This window comes from Hylobates moloch, unplaced genomic scaffold (assembly GCF_009828535.3).
Source record: "Hylobates moloch isolate HMO894 unplaced genomic scaffold, HMol_V3 SCAFFOLD_6, whole genome shotgun sequence".
NCBI classification, from domain to species: domain Eukaryota; kingdom Metazoa; phylum Chordata; class Mammalia; order Primates; family Hylobatidae; genus Hylobates; species Hylobates moloch.
Window position 1 is genome coordinate 91,789,604 of NW_026652281.1, and position 26,988 is coordinate 91,816,591.

Below are 26,988 nucleotides of genomic sequence, written 5' to 3' on the forward strand. Positions count from 1 at the left end.
CAAATCTAACAGGCAAACTTTGTGAACACCTACTGTGTCCAAAGCCATGTACTGAGAATGGCAGGAGATACAAGAAGAGTTTGTTCACTGCACAAGTATATACTAAGTGCTTGCCCTGTGCCTAGAGCTGTTCTGGTCCACGGTAACAGCTATGGGTGAGACAGGTCCTCACCTTCCAGGATGGGAAGGCAGACACCAAACAGAAAAATAATATGTCAGGGGCAGATAGGCTATGAAGAAAAATAAACAGGGAGGGACTTAGAGGGGGCTGTTGTTTTATGAGAGTGGTCAGGGACATTCTCTCCAAGATAACATTCAAGCAGCCTCTGAAGGAAATGTGGAGGTGAGGGAAGAGTGTTCTAGGCAGAAGAAACAGCAAGTGCAAAGGCCCTGAGGTGGGAGTGGTTTTTAAGAAACAGAAGCCTCTATGGTGGGAGGGATAGGTGGGGGAATATGAAGTCAAGAGAGGAAGCAGGAGGACTGGGCTACTTTAGAGGCTGCAGAAGGACTTGGACTTTTATTCCGGGTGTGATGGGAGCCCATGGGAAGTGCTGATCTCACTATGGAGAACAGCCCAGGGACAGGAGTAGATGCAGGGACAGACAATCCGGGCATGTGCACTGGAGAGGGGAGAGGAGTGCTGGGGAGGAGGCTGTTCTGTGGACAACTGGCATGATCAGGGAAAGCACCAAGGGGGAGAGGAGCTGGAACAGAGCTTTTGTGTCAAGGAGTCACTGGCTGCAAGTAACAGAAAACCCAATTCAGAAGGGCTTAAACCATACAGGAAATTATGAACACATATCAAGAAGTCTGGAAATTAAGCAGGCCCACGGTTGCCCAATGAAGCTATCAGAGACTCAAGTCTTTTCTCTCTATTCATTGTGCCAGCCTCAGCACACCAGCTGGCTCCTCCCTGCAGCAGCTCCAGGCATTATGGTTTCACCACCTAAATCAAGGGAAATGACAGGGTCGAACCCCTCCCTATTTCAGAAGCCCTGCTGGGAGACTGGCCCTTACACTGGACAGATTTGGCCCTCATTGGACAGATTTGTGTCCCATGTCTCTTCTTAAGCCAATCACTGGTTAGGGCAATGGGTTTACATGATGTGCTTCTGCCAATCAGGAGGAGATAGGGACACCACGACACAGCTCGGACTTGGCCAGCAAGGAAGAGAGAGAACAATGGTGGATGGCTTGGCCACCAACAGTGTCTGCTCCAGCCCCAAACCATCAGGAAGAATTGGCACTGAGAAGTAAGAAGGGAGGGCGTTCTAGGTGGGGAGAAAAACATGAGCAGAGGCACAGAAGCATGAAGATACAAGGTATGTCCCTCAGACAAGTTGGCCGGGTTGATGAGTTGTATACAGTGTGGCATGGAACGAAGGCCAGAAAGAAACCATAATTGCTAACCTTATTTGGGGACCTTCTTGGCTTACCAGGGGTCTTCAGACCAGTACTTAAAAACCACAGATCTAGAAGGCCAACCATCTCAAGGAAGGAATTCTTGAAGAACTGTAAGCCTTGGCCAATTAGACTAGATAAAGCCACTGTTAATATTCCTCTGAGCACTTCCACTTTGGGGGAAGATGGAATGTCCTCAGCTTAGTCCCTGGGCTGATGCCGGGTTTAGTTGGGTGGCTCTTGGGTAGAAAACAGCACGCAAGACAGAGCTTTCCTTTGGGAAACATAGCCAGAAGCTGATCCTGAGTATTAGTCATCCTGCTTTCATTGAGATTGTGTATCAAACCCTTTCAGGTACAAATGGCAGAAATCCTGCCACATTGACTTAAAAAATAAGCTTAGCCACCTCTCTCACTGAAAAGTCTGGCTCCTGGGGCTGTAAGGATGTTATCAGGACCTAGTGTCTCCTCTCTGGGCTCTGCTTTCCTCCATGTTAACTTCACTCTCAGGTGGATTCACCCCTCAGCCTCAGCTTCAAATCCCTATGCAAAGTGTGAGTTTCTTTACTGGATATCCCAGGAAGAGTCTTAATGCTTCTCACTGATTCTGATTGACTTATGTTCCCATCCCTGAACCAACCATTGTGGTTTTGGGGAATGGAATATGTTGACTTAGTCCCCACCTTAATGACATTGGCCAAGAGTTGGGGAGAAGTGGCTCTTCAAACACTTGATGTTGGCAAAGAGGTGAAAGAATAAATACAAGGTGGCCCCAAGCCACAAATATCTAATGTATTATTTTACCCCCAAGTCTAAGAAAGATTTCACATTTTTCACTTCATCATCACTTTATGTGTTTTACAGTCTACAACAGGCTATCATAGTCATCCCACTTAATCCTAATAACACCCCTATAAAGGAGGCTGGGTAGCAATTATCCTGTTTGTAGATGAGGAGACCGAGGGTTAGAGAAATCCAGTTATTTGTCCAGGACCATCTCAATCGAAATTGGCAAGTCTGGCCTTTGAACCTGGGACTTGTAACCCCTCGTCCAGTGCTCTTGCCTACCTTCCAGTGAAGTTGCCCATTACACTTATGACTTACAATGCGTCTGCCTGCATATTCGAGGAGAGAAGTTCTTAAAACTTCTACAAGTGAAATCAAGTTCACTTGTAAGTGAAATCAAGTTGAAGAGTCAGCTCAAGGAGTGCAGTATGTAAATGGTAAGATAAAGAACATCATTAAGCTCAAGGGCATGTTTTAATAAGTTAATTAACTTTTACAAAATAGTCAGGAAATATTTTCCCATTCTGCTGAAATGGGTCCTAGGAAAAAGGATTGTAATATAGAACCCCAGGTGGTCAAGTGCACATTGGGTTTTCCTAACAGCCTCCTTTATAAAGAAGAGCTTGTCTGTGGCTTTGTTTCCTTATTCTCCAGCCTCATCTTCCTCCCCTTGCCTGTGCTCAAACCATTGCCCACTAATAGTTCTGCAGATCCCAGGACAGAAGTTAATCTGCTTGGAAGGTTGGTCCACTTAGCTTTTCCCCACAGGTGTCATTTTGGTACCTGGTTAGAGGGTCTGCCTGTCTCCCTCTCACTCTGCACTCCAGCACCAGTCAGCGAGGCTGCCATCTTCCCTGATCAAGAGCTGGCTCCAGAGTGAACTGTAAAGCACCCCTGTTAGATTTCCTGGCATTTGTAAGGACCTTTTCTGAGGCCCAGACAGAACCAGAGGCCTCCAGCCAGAGGCACCAATCCCCTGAGGCCCTGGTGCATGGGCAACAAATGAGACTTTTTGCCTCCAGAAGGAGCTATAAGCAGAAATTATAGGAAGTATAATAAATCATCCTCCCGCCCTCAAAGTAGGGCCACACCAAGGAAGGTAGAGGGAATTCTGTATCAAATGAGCTGATCAGGCCAAAATGTGTGTTTACGACTCATTGAGAACATATTTGCAGGTACATGGTAAGCTACAAGTACTGTACTGTGTTCCTCTTGGTTATTAGTCTCTGGATGGCATAGCCAATTGCAGTACAAGGTGGGATGACCCCTGTGAACCCAAGTCTTCTGACTCCAAGTCCCCAAGGCTGGCCCCCTAGATGCCAGGCTGCTGGACAGGACCCTCAGACAAGGCTAGGGAAAGCAGTAAGTGCTGTGCTTCCTGGGCCAGCCTCAGCAAAGCACTGGGTTGCAAGGAGAGCAGTTCAGATGAGGTAGGCACTCTAGCGCCTTGCTCAGAGCACAAGCTTCCAAGTAACGCAGAAGCTCAGTTCTGCCACTCACCACCTGAGTGACCTTGAGCAAGCGAGTGGATGTCTCTTGGCCTCCATTTCCTCCTCTGAGGAATCTTCTAATAGTACCTTTCTTGGAGAGTTGTGAGGATGAAATGGGGAGGTGCACACAAACCACCCAGCACAACGTCTGGCACAGGGTATTTGCTTGATACGTTCACATAGTGAGGCTGACCTAGGAAGAACTTCTCATCACAGCTCATCCACATCCCCTCATCAGGAATGCTCAAGTAGACCCTTCTCCCTTCCCAACCTTCCTCCTGGCCCCTGCCCCATCCAGCTGTTCCTTCTTGTGGGCAGTGGGATGGGCCCTGTCTTCAGGGCAGACATGCCCTGCTGCCTTTGTGTGCATTGGCCTGTTCCCCCCACCAATCCCAACAGCTCACAGGGCCTCCTGGTATGGGGAGTGCAAGTCACCCTGAGGAGGTGCCGCCTGTGTTGGAGCCAGATTCTGAGGCTGCAGTGGGACTTCAGGCTGATGCGCTCACATTGCTTGCCTTCTGCCAGGAGTTCTGCTGGGGAGCTGCCCTCGGCTAACCTCTGAGTGTCTGACTAGATAGCAGCAGCGGCGGCAGCAGCCATCTCTGGAGCCAAGCATTTGGGCAGAGAACAGCCGCTCCCGGTCCTGGGTCTCCTCTTGCCTGGCCCAGGTTCCAGCCAGCTCTGCCTAAAAGACTCCCCAGGGCAGCCTGGATCTGGTGCCAGGACCCTTCACCCGCCTCGTTCCTCCATCTCACCCACAGCAGTGTGTGACTGATCGACTCCTCCTGCCACTTTGTCTTATCATGAAGATTAGCAGGGAGGAAGCTGGGATGTGGAGTCAGAAGACCTGGGTTGGAGCCCCAGCCCGGCTGCTTGCTGGCCTGTGACCTTGAGCAGGTCCCATCCTTTCCACACTTCTGGAAGATGGGAGAAGAGAGTCTTTATTCTTTCTCCTTAATTGGGCAAGTGTGATTAACTGTAATGCAATGCAGAGTTGCCTGATGAGAAGCTTTTAAAGCAAGCCAGAGTTGTGTTTGAGTGAAAGATGAAAATATTCTTTACAGCCCAGTGGGGCGGGTGTTGGTCACTCTTCATCTGTTTGGTGTTGGTGGGTGAAAGCAGGCCAGCTCACTGGGCCACTGTTCGGCCTCCATGCTGAGTCCTGTTACCTACTGGGTCCCTCTCAAGTTCAGTCCCCGTGGGAGGTATGCACAGACATGGGTAGCCAGGATCTGACCCAATGGGCCATGCACTGTGCCATCACGTGGAAGCACAGTGGGGGACATGTGGCAGCTCATGGGATGAAGACCTGGGCCCTGCCTTCTCCCCAGCCTGGGGTAGCAGGGAGATGCCAACTCTTCCTGGGATTGAGCCTCTAATTAAAAAACAAACAAAAAAAATTGTTGAAATTCTAATTAAAAGTTGTATTAAGTTCCAGTGTACACAGGGGGCATTTTTTATAATGTTAAATGTTCCCATTTAAGAACATATGCCCGCGGTGGCTCACGCTTGTAATCCCAGCACTTTGGGAGGCCGAGGCGGGCGGATCACGAGGTCAGGAGATCGAGACCATGGTGAAACCCCGTCTCTACTAAAAATACAAAAAATTAGCCGGGCGTGGTGGCGGGCGCCTGTAGTCCCAGCTACTCGGAGAGGCTGAGGCAGGAGAATGGCGTGAACCCGGGAGGCGGCGCTTGCAGTGAGCCGAGACTGCGCCACTGCACTCCAGCCTGGGCCACAGAGCAAGACTCCGTCTCAAAAAAAAAAAAAAAAAAAAAAAAAGAACATATGCCTTTTCTTCAAGTCTGGTTTATGCCCTTCCATAAAATTTTTTTTTATTAAACACACACACACATTGTTTATTTGTTTGGGGAAGATAAAATTTTGTTTAATTAAAAAAATAAACATATCTTGTAAAATTTGTTAAGTTTATACCTGTGATTCAGGTCCCAACAAATGATCTATTCCAGATTCATGGAATGTAGGGCCCTACATATTTCTAGTAATTTAAATTATATGATTTATTTTCTCTGTTATCTTAATTTTTGCCTATATGTCCGTTTTTGAAATAGACATCTTTGAAATTTCACACTAAAATTTTATTTATTCCATTTCTAATACTGTATGCTTCATATATTTAGCTTCTGTGTTTAATGCATTAAAGTTTCTGATGGTCATTAATGTCTTCATAAAATAAGTGTTCCTTTTATCATTACAAACATCTGTATCCTCTGCAGCATTTTTTTAAACTAAAATTCTCCCTTATCTAATTAATTTTGACACTCTTGCCCTCCTTTTGTTTGCATTTGCCTAGTGTCTGGTTGCCTATGCATTTATTTTCAACATTTCTGTATACCTTTATTTTAATCAGTTTTCTTATAAACAGCATGCATCTGGAACTTGGTTTTTGTTTTGATTTCTTAACCCAATCTGGCATCTTCTGTTTTTAATGAGTGATCTAATCTGTTGACTGATGTACTGGATTTTATTTCTTCCATCTTACAGTATGTTTATAATTTCTTTCCATCAGGATTTTGTTTCCCTTGCTTGTGCTGGTTTAATGTAGTTGCTTCAAATTTCATCTTTTCCACATATTAATTTGAAAGTTCTCTACTTTTCCCTTTCATTAAAGTTACATTCTTTTTCCCTTAATTCATAATTAAACACATATTGCTCTAATGTTATTTGAAAACAAGATAACATGAAATAACTGTTTCTCCCTCCAAGATGTTCCATTCTCTCCCTGCTCTTCCCTGCTTCAGTGGGATGAGACGTTAAAATTCTTTCCCTGTCCCTACTTAAGATGAGACCTTGGAACACTTTTGCTCCCGTCCTCTTCAACTCCTTGATTCTGTTAGGAACATTTAATATTTTTAGCTTTGAGCTGTTGGTGGAATTTCCCTTGTAGTATGTCCCTTCTATTTTCAAGAGTCCTTCTTTAGCAGTTCCATTCCCAGAGCATCTACCATTCTCCATTTAGATTTAGGAGAAAAGGGAGGGGCAGGTATGTGGCAATCTTCCTTACTCCTCACGGTTTCCTGACCAGTTCATTTTCCCCAGGTCAAGGAAAAATGTTCTGGCGCGTTTGTTGTTTGTTGCTTTAAGTATTTTCCATAGATGAGATGTATGGGTGATAAACTATGAATTCTTGCGTGTTTGCTCTAAAAAATGATGGGCAAACTATTTGAGGTCTTTGGTTATCTTTTCTGAGTAGTGTGTACATGGTATTCTGCTCTCTTTTAGCTTGTAGTGTTTCAGATGAGAAGTTCAATGTCAGTCTTACTTTTTTTTCCGTATAGGCAATATGTTCTTTCTGTCTGGAAGCTTTTAAGATTTTGTGTTCATCTTGAAGTTTAGCAATTGTACCAAGGTAACCTATGTGTATGTCTTTTCTTGTCATCCTTCCTGCAACTGTGTGAGCCTTTTCAATCTGTAGATTCAGTTCTTTTTTCAGTTCAGGGCAATTGTCTTCTGTTTGTTATGTAATTATTGGCTGTCCTTTCTCAGTTTCTTTTTCTTCTTCTAGAACTCCCAATATTTTTAAGTTAGATCCCCCTGGATCTGTCCTCCATGTCTGTTATCTTTTCCCTTATAAATTATATCTCTATATTTTTGCTGTATATTTGGAGATAGGTTTTCCATTTTGTCTTCCAGACCACTAATTCACATCTCAACAGGGACTCAACTGCAATAGTTGGGAAGACATTGTTTTAATATGTGAGAAATCTTTTAAGTCTGCCCTGAATTGCTCTAGGGCTCATGTGATGTTCTGCTTGAGTTTTCATTTGTCTCTTGGAGCAGCTGTACTTCACTGGGCTCATGCACTGTTCGTTCTGACAGATCTTATTCTGCCAGGACTTTGAAGCATGTTGTGAGTGTTCTTTGTTCTTTGTACCTCTGGTTATGGAGCCCAGAGTGGCAGCAGTCCACAGCTGGTGGGAGTGGAGCTGTCCTTACCCTTGGAGCCAGTGGTATTGAGGCAGGTGAGCCACCAGTCTACTCCTGAGACATCTGTCTCCATTACTTCCCATTCCCCTTTGGCTGCAGGGCAGGGGGTTGCAGCCCACTGGTTCAGCCACTTCTTGGTCTGACCTGGGTCAATCAGGCAAAGCCAGTTTCTACCTCCCCTCCGTTACGTGCCAAATTCCACCCACATACACACACACACTGGGGATCCACTGGTCTTCCTTGGCCAAGTTCTTTCCAGCATCCATGGCTTTTGATCCTTGCTCCAAAGCTCTCTGAAGCTGGTCTCTAAGTAAGGGAGATTCCCCACACCAGTTTTTCAGCCTTGTTTCCCGCATGTACCCCCATCTGCCCAAAGGCCTCAGCAGTTCTCTAATTTAGGATTGGACAGATAGGTTAGAGATGATAATCTCTTTCAGGTTGCCATGTTCTCAGGATCTGTTGTCTTTTCTCAGTTACTGATGGATCAGCTGAGACTGGAGGTCAGTCTCTCTCTCTCTCTCTCTCTCTTTCTCTCTCTCTCTGTGTGTGTGTGTGTGTCTTTTTTTCTGGACAGGCTATCCCTATGGCTGCACTCAGGGGCCACTAACACCCCCCATTACTCTTTGTTTAGTTGAATCTGGTTAGGCACTGGACTATCTTCCAGAATCATATACTCCAGAGTGCCTCAAATTACAGGATGGACACTGCCAATGGCCCAAGATGAGTTGCAGTGGTGCAAGGACAGTGTTTGAGAACATTGAATCCCGTGGTGGGAAAGTTGTTTGTTCAGTTCTCTTTTAATTCTCCTAATTATGGCAGATAGTCTCGCGTTTGGCATTACTATGCCTTTGACACATCTTTAGCACCCATTAAATTCCCTTTTAATAAAACAGAGAGCAAATGTCATGCCCAGTCTTCAGTAGGCAACAGTATTTTCTGTGGTGGGGAAGGCTGAAAGGGGACTGGGTTTGGGGGGAAAATTAGTAGTTCAGGTAGGAACCCATTTATTCTGCCTTGCCTAGTACATATTTAAGTGGAGATGTTGAGTCGGCAATCCATGGTCTTAGCCCTGGGGCACTCCAGTGTTTAGATATTGGATTCCTTCCCCGTTGCCAACCAATGCAGAAGGTGCCTTTCCCACTTGTTGGCTGAATGTCTTTGCATCGGCTAGCTCAGGAGGTTTGTTTCCCATCACTCTGGGCCACTTCTCGGCAGCCAAGGCCACGTGATTGTCATTAGTGTTCCATGTGTCTGACCAAGCAGCCCTTAAGTGCAAACATGGACCGTGGCCAACCTTCCAGCTGTGTAGAGCCTTCTGGCTGTGCATCTTGTTGGGTCCTTGGGGGGGGTGTGGTATCCCCCAGTGAGGCTTCATAAAAAGATAAAAGCAAGCTGAACCATTTTCACAAATTTGAACATGGTTCACACTAACGATTCACTGGACCTGTCAAATTTCTGACTACTGCCCCTATTTATTAGGATGAAAAAAAAAATCTTCCATTAGTTTAGCACTTTTCCTTCTTACCAACATGCTGGAAACATTTATTCTACCTGAAACGTGAGGCTGATGCCATTAACTGACTCTGTGAAGGAGTCCCAATGCCGACAGGGCCAGCAGGCTGGTAGACTGAGGGCTGTGGGCGTAGACTGACGCCTGATGGGGCATGTGGATCACTGGAGAGCACCAGCCTAGCCCACGGCAGGCAGCCAAACTCAGGCCTCACCTAAGGAGGCAGGCCAGCATGTCCGATTCTTCAGGAGAACCAGAAATCAGTGTCCTTTTGTGACAATTCTTCTGATTTATAAATGTTTGCTTAAAGGAAAAAAAAAAGAAAAGAAAAGAAAAACTCAAAACTACTGCAGGCCAAACAAAATACATCTCCCTGGCCCAAATCCAGGCTGCAGATGGCCAGTTTGAGACCTCTGCTACGTGACTGCAGGCCAGCCAATCACTCTGATTCTTATACTTCCCACCATTACGGTGAAACAGAGCCACTACCAGGCTTGTTGAGGTGGAGATTATGAGTGGGGTTCTGTTTTAGCTCCCAGCTCTGCTGCTTACTGGCTCTGAGATGTTGGCCAAGTAGTCAGTTAACTTCCCTAAGCCTCAGTCTCCTTATTTGTAAAATGAGGATAACTGGGTTATTCATTCCTATCATGAGGACTTCATGAGAAAATATATATAAATGTCCAGCACAAAGTTGGTGTTTTGTCAAGTGGAACTGTTGTTACTGTTCAGTAACATGTGAAATGCTTGGAAAACCTGAAAGGGAGTGTTGGGCATTTGACAGTTATGGGTAGTGGCACACCACCCAGAGCAGAAAACCCCTTGCCCATGGTTCTGTCGTAGTGGGGGCAACAGGGCCTAATGATGGTGGATATATTCCTGGAGTCCTGGAACTTGCCATTCAGGAAGAGCCCTGTTCCCCAGCAGCTTCCCTGTGGGCTGGTGTCAGAGGCAGGCCTAGCTGCTCTCCCACAAATCGATCTGGACAGACTTGCAGCCTCTGGGCAGCCTCTGCCTGTTACAGAGCCCTTCCCAAGATTGAAGGGTGCTGAGAAGGCAGGGGAGAGTTTCCTGCAGCTCTTCTGGGAGAGACAGGGGATTGGGGCAGGCAATAGCTCTTGGGTGAGAGTAGGCAAGAGAACTTTCAGTCTGAAGTTAGACAAGGAAGCCCTGTGCATTTCTGACCTCAAAAGCCCCATTGTTAGTGCTTCTCATTTTGACACGGATGTCCCAGTCAAGTCCACTCCTGTACACAGCCCTTTGTTCTTTATGGAAAGTGCTTGCCAGGCACACATACGCGTGGCTTCAGATGGCGTATACATTCTTACATGACCAGCTGAAGAGCCTTAGGGACATTTTGTGATCAGTGGGTGTCAGCAAGTCCATGTTGGAGCTGGGGACATGCAGGAGCCAGTGCAGGAAGAAGAAAGCCTGGTTTCAGAGGGCGTGGATAGCACCACTTTAGGAAGCCCCTCAGGAACGAGAGCAACACACTTGAAATAGGACCAAATGCATCTTCAGCCTCACATGCTGTGTGAATGCCGTCTCCTTGTCAGGGAACGTGATCTGCGCCAGTCAAAGAGGCAAATGCCAGGCCTTGCACTCAGGAGGTGTTGGGTAAATGTTTACTGAACTGAATTCCATTCTTGGGAGCCCTATTTGTGCCACATCTAATGCTGGAAATTGTGTGTATTCTCTACCCCTTCTGACCATCCTTCCTGGTTTCCAACTGCCCTGTTCCATACCAGCCTGATCCACATGCATGTTGGAGCTTGAAGCTCAGTGGATACAGAAGTGCCTTGGGACAGTTGTCTCAGCATTGCTGGCCGTGGTGATAATAAGCAGATGTGACTGATGGTGATCCCAACAGCGTCAGAGCTCTCCCTAGACAGTCTTCATCCATGCATCCGTTGTTCACTCTTTCAGTAGCCATGCGTCTGGCACTGGCCAGGGTTGAGCAGACAGTGCTGGGAGTGGTCTGCAAAAGGGGCAGGGCAGGGGGTTCATGTGATAAGGATTAAGCTAGAAAACTGGAAAGGCCTTTAAAGAGGGGTAAGAGTTTATGACTCAGGGCCAGTGTGACAACAGAGATCTTCTGATTGTTGGGACCCCTTCTTAATGTGGACATTGCTTAATTCCTTTCCTCTTTTTCACAGTTGGTCAGAAGTCTTGACTCTCACCAGCCTGGTCTGCTTACTCTGAATGTGCCTGAAGTCATCAGTATTCCTTGGATATTTAGTCTGAGGGCTGTCCATAAAGTGGAAAGCTCTTGAGAACACCCATGTTTGATAACCATATAACCTTGGGAAAGCTCATTAACTTTCTTATTAACCAGTTTCTTCATCTTCAAAGTGGAGCTAGCACTAACACTTGCATAGCTTTGACTAAGGCTGATGCCAGGAGGCAGGGGTTGTTGGGAGGATTCAGTGTGGCAGTGTCCGTGAAGCCCTTAGCACAGTGCCTGCACCTGAAGGGGTTCAACAGACGCTGTCACTACTCTGTTCTCCCAGGCCCAGCTCTCACTACTGTGGCGTGGCTAAGTGTCAATGGGCAGTGTGGGCTGTGGGCCTTTTTTCTTTTTGTCTCTACCTGAAATCCAGATGAGAGTCTGAGAGAGTGGACAGACTCTCAGGATGGCAGCTTGAGGGGCCTGTCCTCCTTAGCCTGCTTGTCTTCAGTGTGCACCAATTTTAGGCTTGATTCACACTGAAAATTCCTCAGCTGCTGGCTGCTAGGCCAGAAGCAGGCCTTTCTCTCAGAGAGGCCCAGAGACCGTGATGAAGGCTGAGCATACCTGCCCTCCTGCTGGCCTCTCAGACTGCAGCAGAGCCTCTACTGAGCCCGACTCTGAGAGGGAACAGCTGGGCTCACCACAGGGTCTGCCACCCCTACAGCCAAGTATGTGCTTTGGCTTTGGCAGCCAGAACACACTGCCCCACCCAAACATCCCTAGAGAGGGGATCGATGTGGAAGCCCACAAAGTGATCTTTGTGGACTCTTTTTTTGGGGGCAGGACCACACTATCATGGTTATTAATGAGGAACTTCCATATGCTTGAGAAGACCTGGAGTGGGAAGCCTGGGAGCCGCGGCGGGGCTGTTTAAATCCACCACACAGAGAGTGGCATCCTTTCTGGGCCACATCTACCACCAGGAAAGGAAGACTGGCTGGGCTGGGTTTTGCTGTGTCTCTCTGTGAATGTATTTCTCTGGCAAGACATGCTGTCACCTGGAATTCTCCCTTACTCTTGTTCAAAGGCCCACCAAAGGGGTGGCACAGAGGGAACCAGAAGGATGTGGCTCACGTCTATGTAGTCAGAGATGTTTGGGGACCTGACCCAATGCAGACATGGCCATCTTTGTCCAGCAAAAGTTGGCGTGGCAACTGACCACTGCCGTTTCATTTGGGGAGACATGAGTTACCCTGGAGAGGAATGTGCATTCAGACTTGCTTTTGGCAGACTTTACCATAAGCAGTCCTCCCAGAGGGCATGAGAAATCATGATTTCCCTGAGGAGCCCCCATTTGGGGTGATCTGTACCTTTTGCCTTGAACTCTCCTAGGCAGGGAGCTGAGAAGGGCGTCTTTTGTCTGTTTCAGAATACTCACCTAAAATGGTCCACCATCTGGGGCAACGCTTAGGAGGCTCTGTGGCAAATCTCAAAGGCACGTGTGCCAAGCAGCCTGCACTGGAGAATGAGGGATTCTGTCTGTGTCCCTTTGTCTCTTCAGGTTGCTGGTGGTGTATTGGTGTCCTTCTCTGCCCAATCACATGGCAAGGAGAAGAAAAACAAGTCTTCATTTAAAAAGAACAGGAAGGGAAAAATCAAGAGCCTGTGAAAAGCATTTTCCAGGCTGGCTAGGTCTGTAATGTAGAAGAGACACAAGGGAGTGAAATTCCCCATGTTTTGGGGTTAGGTGGAGTCGGGGGAGGAGTGGACAGTGCTTTGGGATCAGCTGATCTCTGAAATGCCCAAAAGAGAAAATGACCTCCAGTTTGGCTTGCTTGGCCCAGCCGCTACAAAATGGGGTGGGGGCAGCCGCTGTCCTATGGTGGTGTAACCTTCAGAGCCCTCAGAACCTGTTCAGTAACCAGGCACCCCCTTTCAGATCAGCAAGTCTGTGTGACCATCCGATGCCCTGCTGCCATCTTTCCAAACAAACGTCCAAGGGCTATGCAGCTTCAATGCAGTCAAGACTCCTGACTGCTAAGAACAGAAACCTGCCCTAGAGTGACTGAAACGTGTTGTCTCATGTCACTGACTAGCCTAGGGGTACACTAGCTTCAGGCATGGCTGGATCCACGTATGTGTGATACTAACTGACAGGTGTGGATCAGGAACTCTCTCAGCCCTGGGACTTAGGCTAGAAGTGGGGAGAATCCTCAAAGTGTGAGAAAGGATGGTTCCCCCAAGAAAAGTTGAGCTCCTGTCTCTCAAGGAAGGGAGGAGTTGCACAGACAAAGCCAGCAGATGTCCACTATAGCCCTCATTTGCCATTTGCAGACCTCAGGCTCCCTCAGGCGTATTCTGCAGTGAGTCACCACCACGCCCCACAGCAAGTCGTGAGGGAGCCAGGAGGAACCCAGATAGGAGCCCTCCCACAGGCTGTCAGAGCCCCACCTGGTCTGCTTGGATGACGGAGCCTTTTGGACTTGCCTGGTGTCAGAAAAGGCAATGTCTTAGGTAACTTGGGTTTGTGAAAGCCTTGTCTGTGAGCTGTCAGCCAAAGACAGCAGCTTTCGTGGTCTTTTCTCTTTCCTGTGGTTCATGAGAACACATCCAGGCGCTAATGAGCAGGAACGTAAATAATGAACAAACATACCGTCAACAGGAAGGCAGGAAGTATTTTTTTTTCCCCAAAGACTGAACAAGATGAGCAAAGCTCTGCAGCCGCACTTGCGCATTCTCCACAAAATATGATTAAAAAGCTATGCAGACTGCTCCCAATGTACAGTATTGTTCATATACTAAACATAATGTACTAATAGGAATACCTCACTTCATTCTGTCAGAATACAAAAGGGAGATCTAGCAGCTGCCCTTATCAGGCAGATGGGAGACCAGAAATGTTACTTAGATCTAGGCAGTAAAATTGACATTGAACCAATTTGCCTCACTCGTGCTGCTTTTACTGTGTTGAACAAAAGCTCATGTCTGCACATAAGGCATTGTGAAGAGGACTCAGAAGCCATAAAGCTCTCTGTCATGTCTCTGCAACATAACCAGTGAATTTAACCGTTGGGTTCCAAAGAACAGTTTTGGATTTTCCTGGAAGTAAGGCTACAGAGGACAGCGTAAGGCAGCTGTGTGTCCTGACCCTTAGAACCCTGTGAGAACCAAGACGTCAGGGTTGAAGGAGGGGAACCCATGCCAGTGAATGAGGGAGCGAGTCTAGTTACGGTCACTAGGAAAGGGCCACAGACTCCAGGCCCAAGGGGGAAGACTGTTCAGTCCGCAAGGTGGAGATGGGATTGGCAGCCAGGGCTACAAGTGGGGGATGATGGGGAGAGATATGTCCATCCGGGGCCACTGTTTACAGGCTACCCACCTTCACAGAAAGGAGTTAGATGTGGAGCCCTCGTTTTAGAGCCAAAGAGGTCCCAAGCAATCACCTGTTTCATTCAGCCATTCATCCAGCATTGATTGATCATTCGCCGTGTACCAAGCCCTGCCCTGGGCACTACAGTCTGTGAACTCAGCCCTCATGGAGCTCACATCAATACATGGGGAAACAGACGGTATACAAATAAAAATATACATACCAGGTGGTGATACATGTGATGAAGGAAAATAAGGAAGAATAAAGGCACGGAATAATGGAGGGAAGGGGCCTTAGTCAGACTGGTCTAAGGAGGTCACATCCGAGCAGAGCCCTGAATGCAATGAGGTATGCAGGTCTCTATTACAGAGTTCCTCAATCTTTTGTCCAACAAGAACCGCTTTGATTATTTGCCACCATGAGTCACTATGTTTTGTGAGCTGTTGTATCCCAGAAAGGATGTATTTGGCAAAGATGTAGACGTAGACATAGCCATAGATATGACCGTGGCCCTCAGTCAACCTGAGAAACGGGGCAACCACAGGAAGTTGATGCAACCCAGCCCCAAAGCCGACACCTGACCTGTCCAAGAGGCTGGGCAATACACACAGAAAATGAGTCCAGAGTCCCAGTGGCTTGTTCAAGCTTATGCCAGCTGGTCAGCAGCAGAGCTAAGACACAGACCCCGGGTCTCTTGAGTGACGAAATTGGGGTGGAAGCTGCCGCAGTCAGTGGCAGTATTTCCCAAACACACAGGCATGAAAAAGGCAGTGGCTGGAATCTGAGGGTGGGTCAGGAGGCCTGAGGTCTTCCCAAGAGGAGGCCGACAGAGCTGCTTTGAAGGATTTCCTCCACCACCACAGGGGAGCCCCAGGCCAGGGCCAATGATGTGGGCCTGAGAAGGATTCTTCTACCCTCATCACCTGGGGTTGCAATGTTGATGGCCAATCTGCATAAGAATCTGAGTCTTGTATCTCCAAAGTCCAAGGCACAATATCTCTAATCTAGAGCCAGGGGCCCCAGACCAGCAACACTACCCAGAAGAGGAGAAGAAACAGAGCTCTAGCAGGCAGTTCTCTGAGCATTACGCTGCCGTGGACTGACAGCTGGCCTGTGCAGCCCCCACCTCCACCCACCCCAGCGCTGTGAGCCGAGGGAAAGGGCAGGGTCCATGTTGTTTTTCAGATAATGACAGCAGAGGCTCTGCGCTGGAATCACAAGTCCTGGCCTTGCCCCTGGCTCTGTCTGGTGACAATTGGCAGCTGACATCTTTGCTTCTGGCCAGAGCTACCCCTTATTAAAAATGGCATCTTTATAATAGATTTCTGCAAGTCATTGTCAACAGGACATCCTTCTTGTTTTGTACCAATCATTCCTCTAGGGGACTGATTTGCCTGTTACTATTATTTTAGAACTCTTTAGAATACCCTTTTATTCTATGTTATTCTGATATTAGAATATCAAGTTTTAATATAATATTTAAAATATAGTATTAAATATAGTATTTTAATATAGTATTAATTACTAATTAATATATTTTATAGTATAGTATATAGTATTAATATAGTATAGTATGCTAATTATATAGTATTAATTAATTATTAATTACTAAGGGGTCCTAATTATTTTTTAAATAAATGTTCACATACCATACAGCTTCACCCCACAATTAAACAGCTGGATTTTTAGCTGAGTCTTTCTTCTCTTCTTTCCAAATAGCCAAGGGATCCATTTGTGCTCACGTTACTCATCCTCACTTTGTAAGGCCCACGTATCACCCAGCCTCTGTCTTGTCCCATCTAGGTTTTGTGGTTTTCTGCCTCCCTTGGGAGAAGCCCCCTCATGGTCACACAAGCCCCCCAGCCCCAGCAGCTGAATCTGAAGCTGGAAAGAGCTCTCATTCGTGAGCAGCCCAAATGTCCACCGTGAGGGGTTTAGTTGAATAGCTCATGGCCCATTCAGATGATGAGACTAAGCAGCTAATAGAACCCCAGGGTGACATGGAGCCACATCAATGACTTCTTCCTGATGTCATCTCTGGCCAGGCTGGATGGAACCTGGTGCCCCTCTTCTGCACCCCCACAGCTCCTGGGCTAGATAGCAGCTCCAGAAGGCAGGCCTGGCCATGCAGGTCGGGCTCACTGCCCTGTACCCAGTGCCTGGAATGAAGAAAGCACTTCATAAACAGTTGTTAAAATGAATATCCAGTTCAGCGTAGAAAACAACATGTATAGTGGGATTCCATTTCAGGGAAAATAATACTCACGCGGACTCCCAGGTAAAAGGACTGAAATATACCCCAACATGTGGACGGTGGTTCCCTCCAGCTGGTGGGATGATGGCTGATATTTTTTTCTTCTTTTTTGCTTAGCTGTGTGGGCTGTAATCTATAAGTGTTCCAAGAACAGGCCTTTCAGTCAGGGCTGGAGAAGTCAGGGAAAGAAGAGGGAAAGCTGCCATTTAAAAGTGATCCACAATTAGAGCAGAACCACTGGTGGGAGGCAAGATGGTTTGGGGACGAATGTGTTTTTTTTTAACAGGTGAGCATTTGTTTTAATGTGTAGCTGAGAAAAAATTTCGAGTAGTACATTAGCCATAGTACTGGTCCCTGCTGCTCCTCTGGCCTCATCCGCACTTTTCCTGTCACTCACTAGGTTCAAGCCCTGCTGGTTCCTCTCATTAGAACACTAAAGGTGCCCTGGGGCCTTTGCACTTGCTGCTCCCTCTGATTGGTGTGTTCTTCCTCACCAATATGCAAGGCCCACTTCTTATCACTGAGGCCTCAGCTTCATGCCACCTCATGGCTCTTAACTCTCCCTCCCCCACTACTAGTTTTGTGTTTATTACTCTATAATATTTGTTTACTTCTTTATGTTTTCCCCTATTGAACTGTGAGTCCTTTGAAGGCAGGGCCTTTGTCTGTCCTGTTTGCCAGTCTCCTGGGTGCTGTGTGAACTGCACCTGGTACATAGCAGTCAGTTCTGTTGGATGAGAAGAGGAGGATGCCATCATTGGGGGGGTTGAAGGAGGCCATAATCTCAGGGATGGCTGAGCTCTGCCAGTCAAGGAAGCAGCCTTTATGCCTGGAAAAGAGCAAAGCTTCTGACCTCCCATCAGGGGCTTCTGCGCTCTTGGAATTCTGGGAAATCAGAAATTAAGGCCCAGAATAATTGCTTTGCAAAACATACACATCTTACCTCTGCCAAACCAGTGGTCCCTCTGAGCCAGTCATTCAAAACGTGGATACTGTCTGGCCCCCCAACACCGTATTCAGTTGAGTCAAGGCACTGCTGCACCAGGTGGAAGGAGGGCCCGTGGCTTGGGAAACGAGACTAGTGGTCTAGCCCTGCTTTGGCACTGAATTGCCTGAGACTTTTAAATAATATTAGCAGCTGACATTTATTGGGCCCCACTGAGTGCCAGACCCTCCCCACACATTAATACTGCCAGTGACCCTGTGAAGGACAAAATCATTGTCCCCATTTTACAGGAGAGAGACCTAGACTCAGGACGGTTGAGAACTTGCCCACAGTGCGACTGTCAGTGAATAGGAGACTCAGGGTGTGCCCCACTCTTAACAGGTGCTCAGTATATATATATTCATGGAGGGAATGAATAAACAAAGGAATGAGTGGTGTTCTCTAGGGGATTTGGGCTGCTGCAGTTCCTAGAAAGCCCTCCCAGTCCCCAGCCGCCACCGTGTCCACACCATGTGCCCTCCGGACCACTGCAGACCACTCTGCTTAGTCCTCACTCTTGATGGTATCCCCTGAGTCAGGAAGCCAGGTTCCTCCTGCAGATCCAGCACCACTGGCCACAAGACCACATTCCAGGGAAAGGAAATACAAGAGCAGAGTTAGTGGGAGCTCCAACAGGTAGAAGAAGAGGGAGGAGGGTCTAGGTGGGGCCCTCTCTCCCCCTCCCCCTGGGGTGCCTGCCCTCTGGTGAGCCCACCTCCAAGTGGGTATGCTACCAGTGCCTGCCAGTGCCTCTCAACCAGGTGGCGTTGGTGACATTTCCCCCATTGAGTCAGCTTGCTGTTCATGCCTTCTCCTTGAGTCAACGGAAGCCTCCCTCAGGAGGGAACGGCAGACCCGTGCCAGTGCCAGCTCCAGGGAAGCCCTGCTGACTGGAGTCTCTGGCTTCTGATCCCACCGGCCAGCACGTGAGCTGCCTTCATCCATTTCACACACATTTCCCAAGCACTCTGTGGGCCAGGGGGGCTCTGGGAGGCACAAAGGGACCACACAGTGTTGTCTCCAGGCGCCGGTGCTGGTCTCTTGTCTGGATTGCCCTACCTTGTCTGTCCAGCCAGCACCTGCTCCGTGGTCACTGCTGTTTCCTGAGAGGCCGGTCCTGCCCTCCACCATGCACCTGTACTGTAGGTGCTCCTTCAGGTAGTATTTTCCCTTTATTCCCATTATGATTTATAGAACCATTTGTGACATTACTTCTTTCATATTGTTCTTCCCTATTAGAATGCCAGCTCCACAAGGGCAGGGATTGTGTCTGTCGCTTTTATCCCAGCCCGTGATATGGTGGCTGGCACCTAGTAGGTATGCAAATAATATATGAAAAATGAATTAGGGAATCAATGAATAGAGATGCTTACAGAATATACCCCTGCCCCCCACCCCTACAGGAATGCCTCTAAATTATTGGGAGCTGGATCTTTAAAGACAGAAGGTAAAAACATCTTTCCATTTTGCATTTGATTAGATGTTTTTCTCACCTGGTGTCACCCATCACCTCCCCTCTCCCAGGGGAGCATCAAGGGAGGTAAGAGGCCTGTAGCACAATGGAAAGGCCTCTGGGGGTTTTGTCCCTGCTCTGCCACAAACTAAATGTGCCTATAGGCACATCTCTTCCTCTCCACGTCACAGTTTTCCATCTGGAAAATGACTATTTCTGTGTGGGCTCTAAGCAGAACCATTTCTTTGGCCAGTCTTCGCTGCAAAGGAGGCAGGGAAAGGAACTCTTCCTGAGAAGGGAGTGGCTTTCAGGTGGTAGCCAGCACATCCTTCAACTGGCCCTTGGCAGATGCCACTTTTTTGTCATTAATTTTCATTTCTTGGCACTAGCCTTATCTTACCATCTAGATTGAGAGGCTCTGGAAGGCAGAGACCAGGCCTCATAGGCTTTAAGTCAGAAGAGACCTTCCAGCAGGCTGAACCCAAATGTGTCACTCCAGGAGATTCGTATTGATCAATGACTCTACCCCTTTCACTCAAGTATTCTCTCTCGGTCAAAATGATCCCTAGTAGGTTAAACATGAAGTGTCTGTCTCCCATTGGAAATGACTTGTTGTTCTTCCAGATAACAAGTACACATTTTTAAACATGAAACAAAACATACAAAGAAGAAAGTTTAAAAAAATCACTGAATGCCACCACCCAAAAGTGATTATTAATACATCTTGTTACACATCCTCACATAACATCTCCCTCTCCTTCCTTCTCCCTCCATACCACACCCTACCTCCTGCCCCCACCCACAAACAGTTTTATGAAAACAGCTGCACAGGACACACACCATAACCGGCATTTTCACTTTACCGTCCTGTCCAGATCCTGGTCTCGTAGGTTCTGTGGAGCCCCCAATTCCTGGCATGTGGCTTCCTCCCTCACTGACATCTGACAGTTGTTTGATTAAAAATGTGTCATATGAGGCCAGGCAGGTCCGTCCCTCCCTCCACTGGGGAAGCAGATGGCTCCAGGGGCCACATCCCATTACTGCCATGTCCCGTTACAGCCATGTCCCGTCTCCCTGACAGCTGGAAACCATTGGTGCTGTGCATGGGAGTGAAGCACTGGGCCCTGACCCTAACCCAGGCAGCCACAGCACAGCTCTCCGTCAGTGTTCAGAAACACATTTCATGACACATTAAGACAGCCTCAAATCAGGAAATCCACCTTCTCATCCCACAACCACTCCTAACGTGTTCATTTGGTAAATGATAAATGAGCATATTCTCTGCTTTGGTCCAGAGAAACCTCCTCTGCCACCCTTCTTCTTTTCTCCACTGTGGCTTATTAACCCTTGCTGCTGCTGCTGCTGCCCCTCCTCCTCCTCCTCCTCCTTCTGCTCCTCCTGACAAGCAGTGGTCCTCCCAGCCTTCCCTCCCCATGGACCCACTTCACGTCCTCTCCCTCAAGAGGACAGACACAAGACACCTGACTGACTGCACGTTCTCCCCCGCCCCTCGTACCAAGTATGGCAACAATAATAATAGCTAACACTGATTGACTGCCGACTGTGCTGAGCACTCTACATGGATTCATTCTTTTGTTCCTAACCATGAACCAGCTCTGTTACCAGCCCATCTCCCAGGAACAGATGTGGAAACAAGCACCAGGTCTCACAGCTAGAGTCTGATTCTAGAAGCCCCCACTTCCTGTGGATCATTAAAGGGATTGTGATGGAGGAGGAGCAGCAGTCCAGTCCCAGGGCAGGGGCCAGGGCGCTGATAAAGGGAGCAGACAAGGGGCATTTAATCTAGTTGGAGACGGAATGAAAAACCATGCGTCCCAGCAGGCTAGGGCCTCTAAGTTTGTGAACCTCCAGATGTTGGGGGGGAAACTGTATGTGTTGGTACATTATCACACTCTCAGAGGAGTCTATGATTCAGAGAAGGAGAATGGCTGCTGGGCCAGATGAGCCTCCAAGGTCCCTTCCAGCTCCCAAGCCTGTGGTTCTGTGACCATATAAGGCCAGCGTGCCTGGGGAGTCTCACTGCAGCTAAATGCAGTCCTACACTGCAAGGGGGAAGCAGAGAGCAAAGGGAGCCCAAGTCCAGGCCTCCTGCAGGGTCCCTAAGGCAGCAGAGAGAGAAATGGAGGTGCGGGGAGAACCAGGGTTTCTCCTTGGTTGCCTCTTCCCAGAAAGCTCAGACCTGTGCAGGCGGGCTTGGTTATCACCCTCTGTCTCTCCCCATACCCACGTGAGATCTCCTCTCAGCAGTGTTGCCAGGTTTCCAGAGTCCAGCTGGTGGTTTCTGTCCAAAGTCAAACACTCCACAGTCAGCCCTTGGTTGTTCAGACCTCCTGTTCCTCATGGTGCTTCTGATTTGGTGGCCTGGAACACCCCTGAGAGTCCCTGAGTTTTGGGTGGGCATGAATTCAGAATCTAGCCTGAATTCCCTTTGATGTCCTGGCTTTGCAGTCATAAGAAATCTAGTAGGTCCCCACCCTGACACACACACACACAACACACACACGGACACACATGTCTGCCTCCTTTAGTGAGTGCTTTGGAGAGGGACAGGTCTGGTGCATCTGTGTACTCCTGACTCATGTAGTTATGTCCCACTTTATCCGAGCACTGTCTGGAGCTCAACCCCATGCCAGGAGATATGGGAAGAGAGCAGAGATAGGTGAGATATGGTGCTTTAATTTTAAAAATTAAAAATTATTAAACAAGTCTTCTGGGAGATGATCTCTGATTATTATTGTTATCAAGGTACAAAATATGTAGCTTTTAGTCATGTCTCTGTTGGTTCTAAGTGGCAGAAACCCAAATCAAATTAGCTTATGCAAAATTGAGAGGGAATTATTTGGCTCATATCACTCAGAAGTGTAGGGTGGGCTTCAGGCATGGCTCTCCAGAGCTGTATCTCCAACTCCAACCCAGAGTCCTCCTTTCCCTGCCAGAACATTGGGCAGATAAAACAGGGTGAGTTCCAGTGCTCGTTTTGTGGGTGAAATCTCTGGATTCTCCTGGATATGGGGACTCAGGGCAGAAGGAGCAGGCCTGCCTTTCAGCATTTGCCATTTACCAACTGTATGTCGAGTAAGTGGCCTAACCTATCTGAGCCTCAGTTTCCGCATCTGTAAAGAGGAGATAATTTATCTCCTAGAATTGTTTTGAAGGTTAAACGAAATGACACATGTAAAGCACTTAGCACAGAGGGTAAACCCTCGAACATGAGCTGCAATTATTCTGCTTATTTTATACTGCAAATGAAAGAAATTATATCTGCAGGATTTTAACTTTAGAATGAAAATACTATTACTTTTTTTTTGGTTGAGACAGAATCTCGCTCTGTCGCCCAGGCTGGAGTACAGTGGTGCGATCTTGGCTCACTGCCACATCCACCTCCTGGGTTGCAGCGATTCTCCTGCCTCAACCTCCCAAGTAGCTGGGACTACAGGTGCATGCCACCATGCCAGGCTAATTTTTGTATTTTTCAGTAGAGACGGGGTTTCACCATATTAGCCAAGCTGGTCTTGAACTCCTGACCTCATGATCTGCCTGCCTCAACCTCTGAAAGTGCTGGGATTACAGGCATGAGCCACTGCGTCTGGCGGAAAATACTAATAGCTACCATTTGTTTTATACTTACTGTATGGTAGGCACTTTACATTTATTCCTTCTGACTCTTTGCTTATGAGGAAACCAAGGCTCAGGAGATTAAATTGTTTACCAGGGACACACAGCTCATCCTGTCCAATGCCCAACCTCTAACCACTGCTCTACTCTGCCTTTCTAGAATGGTGTGAGGAAATAGAAAAAAAAGAGGGTCTTATTTGATACATTTAAGGATATTTGCCTCAAATCAATGCTAGCAAGAAAAAAAGAAGAGGAATGTGGCATTAAAAAAAGCTAGAGGGATGACTTAACATTTAAAAATACAGTGTTTTTCTGAGTGGTGGGAGTATGAATAATATTTCCTGTTGTCGGTGAAACCCCGTCTCTACTAAAAGTACAAAAAATTAGCCAGGCATGGTGGTGGGTGCCTGTAGTCCCAGCTACTCGGGAGGCCGAGGCAGGAGAATGGCGTGAACCAGGGAGCAGAGCTTGCAGTGAGCCGAGATTGCGTCACTACACTCCAGCCTGTGCGACAGAGCGAGACTCCATCTCAAAAAAATAAAATATTTCTTGTTGTTCTGTATGGTCCAGATTTTCTAGTCTTAAGTACTTATTACATTGTAGTAGAAGGGGATATAAAATTCTACCCAGAAACAGGAAGCCTACTTTTAACCTAATATAAGCCAGTTTGAACAACTTATAGGGCTAATCATGATTTGAGCAATTTCCCCCAATTGCAACATTTCTGCAAACTGCAAATGAAGCTTCTTTATCTTGGGACACCCCAGGCAACAGATTGAGACCTGCCAGGCAGTATTTTCAGCCCATGAATTGAGGTGTGATAGAAAGGACTGTGAGCTTGGAGACCTGTATTCTGTTCTTGGCCCGGGCTCTTACCTGCTGAGAGACATTGGGGCAATTACTTATTCTCTCTCAGCCCCAATTTCCTCTTCTGTCGAATGGGTGTAATAAAATCCCACCCTTTCCACCTGATCAAGTGTGTATAAAGATTAATGATATCAATAGGTGTAAAATAGTTTGAAGGAAGTCCCAGAGCCAGGCATAGGTCTAGAGAACATTCCCAGGAGAGTGGTAGGGTCTGCTGGTCCCAAATGAAGCATGAGAAACTCAATGCACTGGCTTCTGGGGAAGCATATCATGCCATGGGGACCAGCAAATCCTGCCTGCACCACTCAGATCACCCAGAGGGTCCCACCCTCTCAGGGGAATCTACGTACCAGTTGCCTTTCTTTTCTGTTTTTTAGTATTTACGCTAGAGTTTACAATGTGTATCTTGACTTATTAAACTTTACTTTCAAATAATATTATATTAATACTACTTTTTTCACATACAAGAATCTTTCTACAGTATACTTTCATTTTATCCCCCCATCCTTTGTGCTATTGTTGAAGTTTTATTTCTATATATGTTATAAACATCATAATACATTTTTCAGCTTCTTCTCTCTGTTTCAATTTAGATAGTTTCTATTGCCATGTTTTCAAGTTCACTCATCTTCTGTATGTCTAATCTGCTGTTAATCCCATCCAGTTAAGTTTTTATTTTAGATATTATATTTTCATCATTTGATACTCCCTTTTGTTCTTTTTTACGTCTTCCATTTCTTTCCTCATTATGTTCATAATTTCCTTCAATTTCTTAGAAATATTTAAAATAGATGTTTTAAAATTCTTATTGTTAATTCTATGATCTCTGTCACTCCTGGGTCTGCTTCTGTTGACTGCATTTTCTCCTAGTTATGGGTCATGCTTTTCTGCTTCTTTGCATATTCAGAAATTTTTTGTGTGATGCCGATATTATGAATATTATATTGTTGAATGTCTAGATTTTGTTATTCTCATGTAAAGATTGTTGGACTTTATTCTCCAGGTAGTTAAGTTACTTGTAGATCAGCTTGATTTTTTTTGACTTTGTTTTTAAGCTTTGTGAGGGCAGGTCTAAAGCAGCCTTTACTCTGGAGCTAGCTCAGCCCCCGTTGCTATGGCATGAGCCTTCTGGCGTCTCTGCTGAGTGCCCCAGGCATTCAACAAGGACTCTTCACTCTGGCTGTTTGGAACTTGATTATCTCCCAGCCCGAGGCTTGTTCTTTCTTTAGTAATTGTTCTTTGACCAGCTGTGGAATCTCACCCTATCCAGCCACAGACTCCAAGGGGACCCCTGTGCGCTCTCTGAAGCATCTGAAGTGCTCTCTCTTTGCAGTTTTCTCCCCTCTGGTACGCTGCCCTTCCACCTACCTCAGCTTTCCTGAACTCACTTATTCTCTTCAGCTCAGTGAAATGGCTGTGTTCTGCCTGGGTACCTTCCTGCACTGTGGTCTAGTAAACGCCTAAAGGCGGACGCCCAGGCCATCACCGGACTCTCTTCCTTAGTCTCCCTTCTCTCAGGGATCACAGTCCTGCACTGTCTATTCTCCAGTGTCTGAAAATGCTTGTTTCATATATTTTGTCTGGTTTTCTAGTCGTTCACAGTGGGAGCTAGCAAAGATCCCTTTGAGATCTCTCTGGGGTGGTGCACCAGTGACCTGCACTGGTTATGTACTCCCTCAAGATACTTTTACAAAACTGGACTTAGGAATAATAAAAGTCGACAGAAAGTTGATAGGGTCATTCTGATCTGCTTTTTAGAGAAATTCAGGGTGAAGACCCGCAAACCAGCACCAAGTGGAATTTTGCAGCAGGAATCATTATTGTCTATCAGCTGATGACTGGATAAATAAAATGTGGTACATCCATACAGTGGAATACTATTCAGTAATAAAAAGGAATGAGCTACTGATACATGCTACAACATGAATGAATCTTGAAAACATTGTGCTAAGTGAAAGAAACCAGTCACAAAAGACCATACATTGTATGGTTCCATTTACATGAACTGTCCAGAATAGATGAATTTATTGTAACAAAATGTAGATCAGTGGTTGCTTAGGGTAGGGGCAGGGCATAGAGAGTAAATGCTAATGGATACAAAGTTCCTTTTGGGGAGATTGAAATGTTCTAAAATTAGATTGTGGTGATGATTGACCAACCTTGTGAATATACTAAAAACCATTGAATTGCATACTTTAAATGGGTAGAGTCTATGGTATATGAATTATATCTCAATAGAACTGTTGTTTTTAAAAAAAGAAGAAGAATTTTTAGCCATTTTCTCCTGCATGAAGGTAATGAAGGAATGGGAAGGAGCCGTGGTATGGTAGAAAGGAGGTCTCAGTTATTACATTGGTGCATGAAGATGTCACAAGTAGTGTTCTATCTGGGACTGAAAATGTGACCACAGAAGAGTTTACATAGTTCATTGGGGGAGGACAAATGTAGGATGTTAATCTTAAAATTCATTTGCTCTTTCTGGATTGCTTTAGCTATAAGAGGATTCTTGTGGTTTTGGCGTGAGCCCCTCCTTCTAGCTTTCTCTCCTGCCCGGATCCTTGTCAGCAGTAAGCACATGTTAAGTGGCTAGCAGGCAGTGCCACGTGGCCTCTGAAAGTTGTGATGTCCCCTTTATGTCTTCTTTGTCCCTGTTCAGATCCACCAGAACGAGGGTGGTATGTGGTTAAATCCTAGCCAAGGATGAAAAAGTAGGCAAACCCTTTTATTGACCTTTCTGTTGTCAAAGATAAAGATGGTTATTTGTTTGTCTTAAGTGAATCATTTTACCTTCATTAAAAGCTGTGAGTTTTCTGTGAAAGAAAAATGCATCATCCATTTGCAGACTTTTTGCAGGGATTTTCAACAATATGCCCCTGGGCGTACACCTAAGTTGGGACCCTGAGCTTTGCTTAAAATACTCATAACTAACGTATATTGAGTGCTTAATGTATGCCCTTCCTGTTCTAAGTGCTTTCAAGTATTATCACATCTCATTGACGGATTTTTCTTTCATTATGTAGGGAATGTGAAAAGACTGCATTTCTTTTTTCCAAGATTCTGTTTTTCAGTAATTTAGGTAGCTTTTTCCTTTAGATTTTATGACATTAATGTTGCAACTCAGT

At 46.6% G+C, this 26,988-nt stretch overlaps 1 protein-coding gene across 3 annotated transcripts in view; it reads left to right on the top strand.

Moving 5' to 3' along the window:
- Positions 1–26,988, top strand: part of GNAO1 (G protein subunit alpha o1) — a 169,684-nt gene that overhangs the window by 56,989 nt on the left and 85,707 nt on the right. The gene's annotated exons all lie outside the window — the stretch shown is intronic.